General features: G+C 35.9%; 1 protein-coding gene and 1 long non-coding RNA gene across 4 annotated transcripts in view; one reads left to right on the top strand and one right to left on the bottom strand.

Moving 5' to 3' along the window:
• The window catches only part of Nyap2 (neuronal tyrosine-phosphorylated phosphoinositide-3-kinase adaptor 2), a 223821-nt gene that overhangs the window by 10643 nt on the left and 197449 nt on the right, over positions 1 to 15729 (top strand). The gene's annotated exons all lie outside the window — the stretch shown is intronic.
• The window catches only part of LOC103163537, a 39573-nt gene that overhangs the window by 5365 nt on the left and 18479 nt on the right, over positions 1 to 15729 (bottom strand). For both annotated transcript variants that reach the window (XR_003481560.2, XR_004768720.1), the window contains one exon: positions 15314 to 15441. This is a non-coding gene — a long non-coding RNA (uncharacterized LOC103163537). The remainder of the gene's footprint in view (positions 1 to 15313; positions 15442 to 15729) is intronic.

Raw genomic sequence — 15729 nt, forward strand, 5'->3', positions numbered from 1 at the left:
ATTGCCTCTGGTTGATTAAGCAAATAGCTGAGAGATACGCAGTTGATGCTTTTTGTCTAAGTGTCTACTCTCTTCTTTTTGAAATCCATAAATCCTAGGTCTCAGCAAACCAATGAAAATTCTTATTTTATGTATAAAGAGATCTGATTATGTGTTTATAAGCCTTGTTAGTATAAACATTTATTTTGAGAAATTAGTTAATCCAGATGTCAAATATTTTTCTTAGACTGTCTCATCTTTTTCATATAATTATACTTTTATAACTTCTTAATGACTCACTGGGATTTTAATTTAATCTTTAGGTTTCCATTTTATAGTCCATTCCAATTCAATATTTCTCTTTAAAATTTTGTAATTTTTCTATTCAGTTCCCCTGCAGTTATTTCAAGAAGCCTTGGTATTTTAAACAAAAACAGAGCAGAACACATTTTAAAACATGGTACACAGTTCAACAGATTAAATGGGATAAAGAGAGATGGGGGAGGGGATGAAAGTTACTGCCCAGTAAAAGGCTTTTTAGCAAATCATACTGAATCTCATTAATAAAGAATACATCCACTAAAGCTGCACAATCAATCTGCCATGTGCATTAGTGATGTCTAGCCAAATTCAGGTAGATAAATTGTTCTCTAAGTGTGGGTCAGCTGCCACTCAATCACAATACCCATAATACATGTCTTGCTGAATTTTCTTTGATTGGTGACTACGTTTCCCCCCACAGAGTTAGACTGGACTATACAGGTGTAGCAGAAGACTGAAAAAGGGAAAGGGTGTTTAACTGGATAACATAAAGGATGGTGTCTATCAGCAATCTTCCAAAACTAAGTTGGCAGGGCATAATCCCAGTGAACTCTATTGTCAAGTGTAAGCTAAAAGGAAAGCAGGAAAGGTGTAGTCAGCATAGAGCTGGAGGACTCCAATGAGACTATTACTATAGTGTAGACAGCTATCCGCCATCAGGTAACATTAGGTCGCAGAGGATGATAATGGAAGAGAAGAGAAGGAAAACAGAGTAGCGATTAATTTCCTTGAGTTTTTGAATTACATAGTTGTAGCCTGTTTTCTAACCATGAATGATATATTTAATGATGAGGCCTGAGAATAATATATTTTCAAATGAGCAGCTGTCAGGAGTACTCATTGTGATAAACAGATACTTTTTATAAGCCCAATACAACATGCTTTTGTGAGATTCTGGCTTGAATCGACACCAATTCAAGGGATTTTTCTAAAGGAGCCAATCAATTTCACTTATGACCTGAAAACACAAGCACCTTCTTTTGAACCTATAGTCAAAGGGAAAGTATTCTGTCACTTTGCAAAAGATTAAAAGTCTCCAAGGAGATATTGTGAATGTAACAGAGCATTTTGAAATGAGGTGGAAACACTAAGCTTGCACAGTCATATGGTTGTATTAAAGTATAGGAGTGAAAGATTAGAGTGGTATTGAGTTTTAAGAAGAAATACTGCTTGGGGATTTGTCCTTAATACAGTGACCTTATCTGCCCAAGTCTTTCCATTTCAATGTGACTTAGAATTGTAAAAAGAAGTCAGCTTAAAGGTATCAACACAGCCCCTTGTGTAAGTTCCCTCTAGCAAAGAGCCTCTATCTTTAGCTCAATGGAATTGGCAATCTTGGTTTGAAACAGACTTTGATTTAGTTAACATGAGAACAGAATGACCTCCACCACCCCAGATCTGAATGAGGAGTACAATTTGATGGCATGTCTGAATTAATGCCACAGAGAGAACCTGGGAACACAATGCAAAGACCATTTTAAGCAAACAGAAAAAGAGAGAAATCCACACACTGGGACACAGTGCTGTCACACACAAGGATTCCAGTGTTTCCTTTAAAATGATAAATGCCTGGGTGTGATATCATTACCCATTTGTAGTGATCAGGATCATGATGATCATCCTCATGACTATCTAAACATGCATTGAGTCTCTTTCTTGACGGTAGACAGAGTGCACTGTGCCTGGGCAGACAAGACAATATGCCATAGACATATTAACTAATCTCAATTCCTTGATGGAGTGCATTAAGTAAATACACCCTACATGAATCATGAACGTACTGTCATTTATAAGATTGTGTCAGGTGGACACATGAAATCATTTTAATCCTTATGTGCATGATATCATTCTTAGATTATCAATGAAATTCACTACCAGGAATCTAAGGTCACACCTAGTTGTGTTCAATGTTTAGTTCATCTATATTCATATCTAGGCTTTGGGGATAAGACTGTCATCCTCATACTTTTGGGACTCATTACAAAAGGCTGTGGTATTTGAACTAAAAGTGTTATTCTATGTTAAAATATTAACATGGCAGCATTCACTAAAATTCAAGTTTTTATCAAATTATTTTTCTTGTCCTGTAGAATTAATTTGAATTAATGGAACACCTCATTTTTACGCATCCTCTAAATGTTTTCTATCATTCAAATCCTAACTATCATCTCTGTCCAAAGTACACAGCCACACAAATCATACAAAACCTACAAGCACTGTAGGATGCTTCTACATCATGTGATTTAAAAATTAACACAGAGATTAATTTTTTCAACTTTGGAGTCCAATAGTTTATTTACTATATACTTACATGTCAAGTCCTTACCATTAACTGTCTACAATGTAATCATTATAGGTGCCCAAATATACAATACGATTGTTAATATTCTCCTGTCTAAGCCATAAAAATCTTTCTAAAATTTTAGTATTTTATCAATTTTCAAATTTTTGTTTACGTTATTTTTATTTTATTGTCTTCTGCCATTTTACTGCCTTAAATTTTTATCAACTTAAGGTAATAGATGGAATTAGATATATTAAAGAAAACAGAAGACAGAAGTCAAGGAATTTTATTCAGTTTTCTCAAAAGACATGTCTCACACCCTTGCTTCAGTCTCTGAATATATGGGTTTGCAGCATGCTTATAAATAAGTGGTTATGGAAGACAATCCATGCAAATTTGTTAAGTCAAAGAATAACTTTAATTCACTCCAAGTTTATATCTAAGCTGGTATTGCTTTATCTTATAGTACGTTGCTTTCTAGAAGCAACTAGAACTATAGAAATTGATTTTTAGTATTTTTTTCATAAATTATATTTTATTGTTCTTTCCATCTTCACTTCCTCTCCTCTTCCCTTCCCAACTAAGACAATGTATTTTTTTAAGAGAGAGTGATTATATAAAACAGAGACAGAAACATATTGGGTTCATGTTTGTGGAGTTGTCATGTTCACTCCAACTACTAAGGAAATAAGGCCTATTCATCCCCCAGCAGTTCTCACATTCACAAAAGGAACAGTTATAGGTAAGACAAATTTACTTCAAACTTAACAGCTTGGTATGTCAGAGTGTGTATTTATATTTTAGCTTCTGTAAATGTGATTATGGAGTGTTGGGGTGGTAGAATTAGTGTATGTATATGTTATCTTGTGTGTTTGTGTGTGTGTGTGTGTGTGTGTGTGTGTGTGTGTGTGTGTGTGTGATTGGGCATATGTATGGATATGCATGTATGGATTTGTGTCTGAATGAATACATGCTTGTGGATTTGTGTGTGTGTTTGATCCATTAATGTTTTGATGGATTTCATACAGAGCACTTCTCACCAGGAATTCATCCAGTGAGTAAGGGCACTTTAGTTATTAAATTGAGGTCCCATGTTAGAGGCCATTAAGCAAATTATTTAGTGCATTCTGCTTTAGAAGGCAAGGGCATAAGTGCAGCATTTTATAACTGGTTAATTTCATGCTACAATTAAATTCTTGACACACACTGGAATGAGAAACAATATGAAAGGGGAAATTAAAGTAGATTTTCAATTGTCAGGTTTCTGGATGAAAATGGACTTTTAAAAAATATATTTGTAATGTATTTTTGCTTTATGTGATGATATGCTACCTGTTGTATAAATAACCATCAAAGGAGAAATATGTTTTATTTTTGGATTTTTTAAATTGTATTCAACCAGCAGGAGTTTTATTATAATAGACATTAACAGACACTTTAATGAAGATAATTTCAAAAGCAAATCATTTATAATATAGTGGAATCACACTAATAACTTATGTATGCTTAATACATGTCTAATTTCCTGTTGGATGACAAGATTATGAGAAAGTATAATCACATATTTGTATGCATATGTGTGTGTGTCTGTCTCTCACCTCTCTCTCTCTCTCTCTCTCTCTCTCTCTCTCTCTCTCTCATGTGTGTGTGTATGTGTGTGTGTGTGAGAGAGAGAGAGAGAAAGAGAGAGAGAAAAAGAGAGAGAGGAGATTAAAGTAAAACTTGTTTAAATTTATCATAGTGGGAATCATTGAGATAAAGAAAAGAATCAGGTAGTTTTCCAAGAATAAGTAATTAATAATGAAATCACAAAGATGTTCTAGCTCCCCCTACAAAATTAGCCACACATCACACTTCCCTTTCTCATGGCTCTCCTTTCCCGGCTATACTTATTTAATATCTTCATAGTGTGACAGTAAGATCTAAAGTGTCAGGTTACCTTTGGAGCCAGAGTCTGACCTTAATTTTGTGTTGTGATTATGCACAAGATACTGACTCTGTGTGCACATTCTTCATAGTAAAGTGAGCCTGGTGTTCATAACAATGCATATCACTGAGAATGCTGCAAGGCATTTGTGGCATCTATCAGCTAGAGACTGGAATACAAGAGCCCAGGGTAACCACTGGCTCTGATCCACTGCACCACACCCTTCTCCAAAGCAGGGGCCTGGATCTGCTCTATCCTCCACACCTATAACAGTGAATATTCAATGTTTATTTTTGAGGATTCATCAAATGTTCCCATTATGGGTCTTACTGATGCTTGTCTCAGAACCTAGTAATATGCTAAACAAAATAAAAATAGAAAATGCTTATTAAATTCTTCCACATGGGAAGAACTCCTTTGATTAATATGCCACAAATATTAAAATTACAAAACTAATCCTTTGGCTTGAATATTGTCTCACTCTTTAAGGAGGACCTGCAGAAACAGCATAGTATTATAGTCCTAATGGTAATAGCCATTTTTGCCTTACAGTAAATTATTTTATAAAATATCTTACTGATAGCAGTTATTTTAAGTAAATACATCAGTAAGAAAAGATTATGGACTGAAAGGAGTGATCCCTGTATTTTATACTATTTTATATTCTTATTAGGCTTTGATTAATACAGAATGCTAGTGAGCAAGAAAGGTAGACTTCTCTCTGTAGTCATACAGGGAATCCTTAAGGTTTAAAAGTGAGATGTGGCTAGTTTCCTGATATTATTGATATAAATGAGCCTGATTGTGTTAACTCTTTGTTGGACACAGAAAGCAAGTGATAAATGGAATCTGAAATGTAAACATAAGAACTTCCCAGAAACCTTAGAACATAAAAACTTTCTTTCCAAAGATTATTTAGATAAAGCTTAAAAATAGAGGGTTGAATATTAGGGAAATCCTTGGCTGACTGAGCATTCATTGTTAACAAAATCATCACCTTCATTATTAATACTCACCATGTTGGTTATAAAGGGACTAATTAGACAGTATCTCAAATGTCCACACCAAAAAAAAAAAAATGACAAGCAAATATCCCACATTTCCACTGCAATTAGAGCCGAATAGATGGTTATTATTGTTAGAGGAAATACTGCATTCCTCTCAGAGGATATGTATTTCTCAGACAAGATCAATGCCAAATTGCTCCTCACAGGTTTTTCTGTCATTTGTGTCTACAGTCTCCATGGATAAGCTACTTTAGAATTTGGACCATACAGCATCTCTTAGATGCTGTGTCTGGTCCTCACAGACATCATTTCTTATTTCTCTTATCTCTTGGAACTTTCTGAATAACTTCATTCACACCTATTGCAACTACTGTTTCCTTTCCAGACATCAAATTAAAGATGTGCCAAATTATGATTGGACTCTGGAATAGACACTTATTTAAACAATGAGAGTCAGTGACCTGGAATATTTTTAAAGTGAGTCAGATAGTCGCCAAATGAACCCAGCAAACACTATGACCCTTTTTTCTGAAAAACTGTACAACAGATAACTCCAGTTCTTCTCACTCTATTCTACTCCTTGGTGAGGCTTCTTTTTCTACACACCAAGGTAACTTTCTAGATTTTGTGTGTCTTGAGAAAAAGCAAGAAATGTTGGTTTATTTTCCTCCATCAGTCTTTGTAAATATCCTCAAATATGTAAAAGAAAGAAAATCCTTATACTGACTTAGTGTGAAAACATTCTTACTTCTTTGGAAGTGAGAGAGTAATTTTATCATTTCTGGATTAGAATATTAAACTTTGTTCCACAGTGGCTCATTCCTCTCTGTTCCCTGCTCTACTGTGTTCATTCAGTAGACAAATTAAGATGGGTCCTTGAAAGATGATTCCAAAGTTGTATTCTGAACATCCTTTGGATATTGCTCTTTAAAACTCTGTTCCATGCTCCCTACATTCTCATACTTACGTACCATATAGTCAATGGCTCAACAAATATTTTGAGACAGTGATGGTTTAGAATTTGCGTGTAATAAGATTTAAGTTGTAGTTAGTTCTGCCATTGTACATAAAATCACACCTAACAATACCTACCTACATGGGTATAGCAGTGCACCAATGCAACTCTTTCAAACTATGACAGGTTATATTTGGCCAGTGCATCATGTTTTTCTTTTTAACCTTCTGGTCTATACATTGATAGTATTTACTTAATTATTTCCTTTAAGGGCAATTTTTCAGAGAAGCTATTTTTCCCTTTTTCTTTTGCTTTGTGCCTTTGGTTTGTACTCACTGTTGAATAATCTAGTTGGATTCTTGGTCCTAATTCACAATAAAACTTCAGTGGCAGAAACTAGGACAAATAGTTTCTAATAATTTTCTTAAAATAAAAGACAAATATATAAGTAGCTACAGAGAGACCACAGTGGCAATTGGCATTGACCCTGTATTGGTATATGACTATCCTAAAAAGCATGACTATACTAAAAAGCCTTCCACAATACATCCCAGTGCTAGATGATTTTCCCATGAGATATATTAGATTATTTATCTTAGCTGTACCTGATTCCAAGCAATAGTTCTAGAAAAGGTAAGAAGAGTGGTAAAGAATGCAACACTTCTGGGGTGAGAACAAAGTGGTGACCTACCCATCAGTTGCTACTCCCCGAACCAAGTACAACAGATCCCAAAGGCAACCTAACAGGATTCCAAAAGGACCATTCAAACATAGGATGTGTTGTGCTGCAGGGAGCTGAAGGGACTTTCTGGATATCCAGAAAATCCAGAAAGCTACTGAATCCAAATATCTGGACTCCAGGGAAGCTGTGAAGTAAAAACCTATAACACTGTCTTCAGATTTCCCTTTCCTTTTCTTTTAACTCAAAGTATACTCTTCTCTCGTACATTACATTCTGAGCACAGATTCCCCAACCCCCATTCCTCCTGCACCTTATCCCATCTCCTCTCTTCCAGTTCCACTCTCCTGCTTCTCTTTAGAAAATAGCAGGCCTCCAAGAGACAACAACCAAACATGACAAAGCAAGATACAACCAGAGAAGATGAAAGCCCTCATATAGAGGTTAGACAAGACAGAACAATAGGAGGAAAAGAGTCCCCCCAAAAAGGTAAAAGAGTCACAGACACACATGCTTTCACTGGTGGTCATCCCATAAAAACACCTAGCTAACAACAGCAACATACATGCAGAGGACCTGGCATAGACCCATGTAGGCCCCTTGCTTACTGCTTCAATCTCTGTGAACCCACATGAGCCAACTTCGTTGACTGAGTGGGCCATGCTCTGTTGTTGTCTTCCATCCAATCTGACTCAAAACGTCTTTCCTCTCCCTATCAGATGGAAGTCTCCCATTAAGAATCTCTGCATAATGTCTGATTGTTGGTCTTGGATTAAAAAAAATGGCATAGTTTAATTTATTGCCATATCTCTGATATTTTCTCATGTATAAATTATAAAATGCTAAGAAAATTATGTTTTAAAATAATATTAAGATAGAAATATTGGTAAGTATAAACTTCAACAGAGCAGAGGAAACAGTGAATTCGTGGTTGATAAATCCGGATGTATCTCAATTATTTCAGGATAAAAAAGTAACTGAAGAAAAATAATACATAGATATAGGAAATTTGCATGTAGTAACAAAGATAAGCCTGCGCATAGTGGCTGAATGTTTAAACTAGCCTCCTTGAAGCCTGGTTTTGCTGCTATTTTCTTTCAGTATTAATTTAAACTCTAGCACTTCTGTGTTCCAACAGCACATTAGGCATACAGAAATCAACTGCTTGCTGTTCACCCTCTGACAACGTCCGTACCACATACTATGCATGCTAGACTGAAGTCAAAGAGCTTCAAAGAGCTCTACACACACACACACACACACACACACACACACACACACACACACACACACACACACACACCTGTTCCAGATTCCTTCTGGTCCTGTGAATTTGCCTATAGCCAGCAGCATTGGCCAGGGAAAAAGTGTCAGTGTAAGCTCATACTCTGGGTTATTCTGACTTCTACAACTCTCCGGTTTCTTCTGACCTGGTTTCTCCTCTCCCCACTCCTTCTTTCTTTTTTCCTTCCTTGCATGCCTCGCTCTTTCTGATACTTTCACCTGTGTAGGATGAGAAATGTGATCCTTAAAGGTTTCTTCACCATCTTCGGTTTTCTCACAATAACCCTTTCAATGAAATGTCTACAACTGGAAAAAGGCATCTTACAATGTTTAAGACTTTATTAATTTCTCTGTTTGATGTCTCGGAACATGACTCATATGAGGCCTTTGCAAAGCCTGAGAAAAATCATGAACGATCCAGAGAAAGTATTAAAGTTATTGAGATTCCTTTCTTAAAATTTTACAATGGGAGATCATTTTCTTGGTCAGTGTTTTAATGCATCAAGGTTATTTATTAAGTGAAAACGTATTTTTGCATTTATCAACTATTCACTCTATTGCTCCCTTAAGAAGCTTTTCTTGGGGATGATCATATATTTATTGATTGTATTGATTGATTAATTGATTGATTATTGATTTATATCACACTGTGTATCACACTGATATTGAGTCTGGTACCACACACTGAATTGCCCTAAGAATTCACACCCTAGGAGACCATGAATTACATGTGATTTAATTGCAAGTAAATTATATGTAATTATTGTTCTGCTCCACAGATAATGTAAATAAGGCCCATGATCTCAATAATCAACATATCATTGATGTGAACTCAACAGAGAGTGTACATGATATACAACTACACATAGGAAAATAAAGAAGCCAAACATGCTTCAAAGTCTACAGTGCTTTTGGATTCTTTCTCTTGACAATGATAACTGTGTATTTTGTAAAAGTTATTTCAAATGTCTGTCTAGCTCTGTAATCCATGTAGATTAATCACACCACAGATTTTTTTGATATCCATATGCTACTTTTACAGGGAAATCATACCTCATCAACAAATGGTAGGCTTTTGGCCTTTTTTCAGACTCTCTGTTTACATAATGATTTAATTAACAAAATTCAATTTTCTCATTGCTTGTTGGGACTCTGCTTTTCTTGTTTAACTCCATGAACATAAAGGCAGCTGACTTTATGAACGGGCAACTCTCTAGACCCTATGTAGGATAATTAATGATTCTGTGATTTGTGATAAAGCTTTCAACTTCAAGGGAGTCCTTTTTCAATTTCCAGTGTCAGTCAATCAGACTCCAATGCTTTTCCCCAAGTAATCAAATTTATGTGCAAATGTTTTTAGTTAGCATCCATTGAATAATTTTCTATCTCCCAGACTCTGTCTCTCTTTCTCTGTCTCTCTCTTTCATATTAGCTTGTTAGCATGCAATCATTTTGGAAATGGTCCAGAACAAAATGTCATTAGCATGTTCCAGGAACTCATTTGCAAATGCATTTATGCATTAAGAAATCCACTTCTAATATACTAATCCATGTTGCATCTACTAAGAATACAGAAATGTTGAGGAGTCCAGCAGGAACAATTGAACAATGGTTCCATCAGTGAGCAAATTCATTGAATTTACATGAAACTTGGAACAATAACAAATATTTATAATGACAGTAGGCTTTAAAACTCTTCAGAATTTTAAAGAAAGAGGAAGAAATCTGTTATATTTTATACATTTGTAGGTATTATGTATGCAGGTGCAAATACGCTTGATACAAAAGGCAACACAAACAATGTCATACACACATACATGTTTTTTCATCCTTCTGAAAATACAACTATTTGCCAGTGTAATTGTTGTAATAAAGGGCAAAATAACCTTGAACTTAGAATTCAGGAGCATGAGACTTGTGTAATTTAAAGCATAATTTTGAGAATAAAATGCTTTTCAAGTTGGACACAGCAACTTCTTTATTTTACAGGTGTTCGTGTGTTCTGCTAATACCGACTGACTGACCTTTTCTGTGCCTGTGCTATTAGTAGTCTTTAGAGGAGTGGTTTCTCAGCCTTTCTAATACTACAATCCTTTAATAGAGTTCCTTGTGTTGTGGTGACCCCCCATCCATAAAATTATTTTGTTGCCACTTCATAACTGTAATTTTGCTACTGTTCTGGATAATAATGTAAATATCTGATATGCAGAATATCTGATATGCAACCTCAAAGAAGTTGTGACACACATGTTGAGAACCCCTGCCTTACAGTGTCTAACATGAGTGTGGAAGCACTTTATCATCAAAATAGCTGATGTTCTTGGTTAACATGTTCTTTAAGAATCGTCTCCCTCACTCACAGAACGCTATTTCATAATAGAGACATTGCCATTGTTATATGTGGTACATACCTATGGGAATACACACAAACACATATATGCACACAAATACGTTGATCTGTCAAATTGAGATTCTTCAAATATGACACACTTGTTTATCTCTGTGACAGCACTCACACATAAATCCTTTCTTGGGTAAAACGCTGCTGTTGGTCTTATGGAGCTGCTTAAGACTCTTTCTGAGATTATGTTGAGATAATGTTGAACTGTGTACATGACAGGAAGCTTTATCTCACGCTTATACTCTTTGTGTGTCTTGCTTCATGGTTGCTTAGGGTGTATGACTTCACTGTCTTTTATGAATGTAATCTTTTGTATTGTGTTCTTTTGTTTCAGTCACATTTATCCTCTGAATTTGCACATAACAGAGGGACTACTGGTCCTCAATAATCTTCCATAATCAAATATCCACTGAAAGTCAATTAACTTGACTCCTCACTAAACGATAGCATTTCTTCATTTTATTTAATATCTAAGGTAATGAGTGATCAAGTTAGAATAGAAAATAGCCTATAGAAAGGGATGTGGAACAGAATGTAAGTCTAATGATACTGTTGCTGTTGTAGTCTCTAATGAGAGTTGGCTGAAATGGAGAGCCCCAAGGATCAAAAAAAAAATCCTACGTCAGTCTCAGACTTCAGAACAAGTAGTGCAAATGACTCTAAATAGGTTTAAGTGTTAAATTCCATTTGATTGCTCATATATTCAAATTTCAAATCTTCTTGTGCCTGTAGCTATGACCTGTTTATTGTATTGGTCTTATTTTAACCAAATGAATTTTATAATATTCCAAATTACTTAAATGCTTATAATTTTTCTGCATCCCGGTCTTTTTGGTTAATTTCCATGTACAGTATCTGCTTCAACACAGTTTTCTAAAGGAAAGAATTTGCATCGTATCAATAAATCTATTTTGCTTTATTTTTCTCTCTTATGTACAGCCATAGGTATGTTTAATCAAACATATGACATAGACTATATTATATAACAATCAAATTTATATCAATATTGCATATTATATATCAATATTTATCAACATTATCAAATATATATTAAATATAAGATACAATAAATATATAAATTAGTATAGGATCATGTGAGATAGTGGCAAGGAAAACTCTGGCTTGAATCATATCTTGGCTTAATTTTCAGCTGCATCATTCAGCTTCTTTGATAATAAATTTAGTTATTTGTAAAGCAGATGTGCTGCTGCTATCCCCATCATACAACAGAAGCAAATGAAAATGAGTGAGAACTTGGGGGTGTGCTAGATAGTAGACACTCACAATTTTAAGATGTATATAATCATGAACTACTTTCTAAGCACTAGATGCTGTGGCTTGTGTTGTATTGCTTACTGCTTCCAGTCTCCAGTCTGCATAATTTGCATTTAGTTCATTTAACACGTGTGGCCAAAGTAACTGGTGTGATTGTTTCTTCCCTGACATTGTTTGTGCTATATATTTTCCTATAAATCAAAGTCATGTAAAGTTACATACAACATTAAAAATGTATTGTATTCCAGGGTTAACACAATGAAGACCCACAGACTTGTTGGCTTAGTAAATGAGAATATATTATCTCTTGATTCTGGAGGTGGAACTCAGTCAGTTCCTTGGTGGGGGGCTGTAAAAACCCATTCTACGAATTGTTCTTAGATACTTGTGGTTCATCTGGCAATCCCTGGCATATCTTGTATTTCAGAAGCATCATCCTAACTTTCACCTTCATCTTTACCCAGTGTTCCTCTTTGTGGGCTCCTGTCTAAATCTCCCTTTGTATAAAGACATCATTCATATTCACTTAGGTGACTATCTTGTTCTAAAGTAACATTTAGTTCTGAAAATTAGGACTTCCCATTAGGATTTACAGACTGTACTAGTTACTTTAAAGTGATGAAACATCATGACTAAGGTAGACAAATTTCTTGTTTGCCTCTGCTTATACTATGCATACTTGTATGCACAGTTTTTATAAACATCTATGGTATATTACTAGTTCTCAGATCAAAGTATACCTGCACTGTTTGCTCTTTCTGTCCGTGTTCCACTGTCCTTCACTCTTCCTGCTCCTACTCATAGCATGATCCTCTGAACTCCCCCCCCCATTAGCTTCTCATTTATTAAACCAGTGTCTGTTAGCTGGGCTGAGGGTACAGATATAATTACCAGGACAGCATATGACTTGAGTAGCCACAGAAACTATCTTGATAGACCTTAAAAATGGAGTGAACCATGCAAAGGAAAATTGAGCTTTGAAACAGACAATAAAAGTCAGCTAACTTGACTGCACACAGGAAATATAAAATAGAATAATCTTATCATTTGGCATTTATCTTGCAAAGCTCAGTAGCGGTAACTTTAAGATAGGATGTAGTGGACTGGAATGTGTGCCCTTCACAAGCTCTCCCCTCCAAAGCCACTTAAGGAGACTTTATGAAAATAACAAGCATGGCTAATCTTTATGGAGGGTTAAACATGTGACAGTATGGGGAGGGGAGCTTCTGTTTCTCTGCTTCAATCATCTGCAGAGAAGAATAAGAACCATTGCTAAAGCTGTATTTTGCCGATGTGATGGTGTATATCAAGATAGCCAAGAGACTATCAAGATGTCCTAACCCACAAATAAGTTGGTCACATCTGACTCTCATACCATGGGTGACTTTCCTTGCCTTCAGAGCACAATGTCAGTGATCAGTGTTCCATTTCATTCCCCCTGCCTGCTTGCTAATCAGAGTGAAAACAATAATGTGTGATAATTGTTTGGACTTTTTCATGAACATAAAAAGGACACTTTTATGCCATGCTAAGTTGATTCAATCAATGAAAACTGAGATCTTTCACTTTCCTTTTTTGAGCCAAATTCATTGTTTACTTTCTTTTTATTCATTTCATTTTATGTACCAACTGCAGTTCCCCCTCCCTCCTCTTCTCCCTCCTTCCACCTCCTCCATCCTCACCCCCCAATCCACTCCTCATAGTGGGTTAGGTCTCCCTTGGGAAGTCAACAAAGTCTGGCATACCAAATTGAGGCAGGACCAAGCCCCTCCCTGCTGTGTTTAAGCTGAGCAAGTTATCTCTCCATAGGAAATGAACTCTTAAAAAGCCAGTTCATGTACCAGGACCTACTGCTAGTCATAAGCTGCCAATCCACCCATTGTTACCTGAATTCAAGGGATCTAGTTAAATCCTAGGCAGGCTCCACAGCTGTCAGTACAGAGCTGGTGAGCTCTCAGCTCAGGTCAGCTGTTTCTGTGGGTTTCCCCATCATGGTATTGACCCCTTTGCTCATACTGTTGCTCCTGCCTCTTTTTGACTGAACTTGAGGAGCTTGACTTAGTAGTTAGTTGTGGTTCTCTGCATCAGCGTCCATCACTTACTGGATGTAGGGAAGTGGGAAGGAGAACATGAGAGAACAGGAAGGTCAAGTTGGGGGAGGGGAGAACAGAGAGGGAGAGCGAGGGAAAAATATCTTGATAGAGGGAAAAATTTTGGGATTTTCAAGAATCCTGGCACTAGGGAAATTCCCAAGAATCCACCAAGGATGACCCCAGATAAAATTCTAAGCAATATTGGAGAGAGAGAGAGAGAGAGAGAGAGAGAGAGAGAGAGAGAGAGAGAGAGAGAGAGACTGAACTGGCCTTCCCCTGTAATCAGATTGAGGACTACCATAATTTTCAAACCTGCACAACTCTTAATAAAAATGAAAACAAAACATATCACCCTCCTCATGATTTGTGGTTCTTTTAAACTAAGTAATATTAATTAACACTCCAAAATATATTTCAATATACAAAGGATTATTAATATAGGGCAAGGGAAGAGTGGCTTGGGAAAAGGAGAAATGTGAATTTAGAAAAAAAAAAGTTGTCTACATTAAAGAATGTGACCTATGGCACAGATTTGTGGTATGAAATATTTGGTAATGGGGAAAAGATGGATTCATGTAGGTGAGGCATTGTTACATCTGAGGCAGTATCTGGGATAACTGGATTATAAAGCATGGAAGATTGTACTTACCCAACCTGAGTCTACCAAAATACTTGGTTTTCCTAGTGGGTATGGACAAGATTTGCCCAGAAATCTCAGAACTGCTCTCCTTGAATGACTTGGCTTTCTGGTTGATGGGAGACTCTTAGTGATGTCAATAAAAGTCTGGCTGCTTATCATGGAGATGTAAGAATCTAAGATTTGAAGGCTATTTTCAAGGAATGTTGGTGATCAGTGCTGCCTTCAACATAGTTGAAGTTCACTTCAACATAGTGAGCAGGATGTCTATTTTAAATTCTAATTGCAAGCTCTTCTCAGTGCAACTATATTATTATTATAATCTATGGCAATAAGAATATTTGGGTCTCAGGAGTTAAAATACAAACTTCTATGCCAAGGGTGAATTCATTCTTTTATAGCTCCATATTGTGAAGTAGCAAGCTTTATTAGTGAGTGAATCATTGTACAGTAGAAAACTCCTATACTTACCCATACTTGTGCTCACTCTGCATAATCTCCAGTGTGAAACTTGTATAGTGATGAAGAAGATACCTTCCATAGAATAAATCAACTCTAATCATTGATGAGGCTGGATCTCAGCAGATCTTGTTTGGTCCCTTAATAGAAAACAGAAAGTACAGTTTCAGTCAGATATTATGTGAATTCTGGAGTCTGATAGTTTCATTTCAGAATCCTATTATGCTACTAGCCAGATAATTCATCTTGGATCATATTATTAACCTATTTAAATCTTAAATGAGTTACCTATGCATTGGAAAAGCCATTAATTTCTGTCATCTAACTTATATATACTTGATTCAATGTCTAGTTCTCAACAGTTAATACATTTGTCATCAAGATCAGAAACCAAAAATGTATAGCTGGTTGAACGCCACCTGTAGAAT

Source organism: Cricetulus griseus, chromosome 2 (genome assembly GCF_003668045.3).
Source record: "Cricetulus griseus strain 17A/GY chromosome 2, alternate assembly CriGri-PICRH-1.0, whole genome shotgun sequence".
NCBI classification, from domain to species: domain Eukaryota; kingdom Metazoa; phylum Chordata; class Mammalia; order Rodentia; family Cricetidae; genus Cricetulus; species Cricetulus griseus.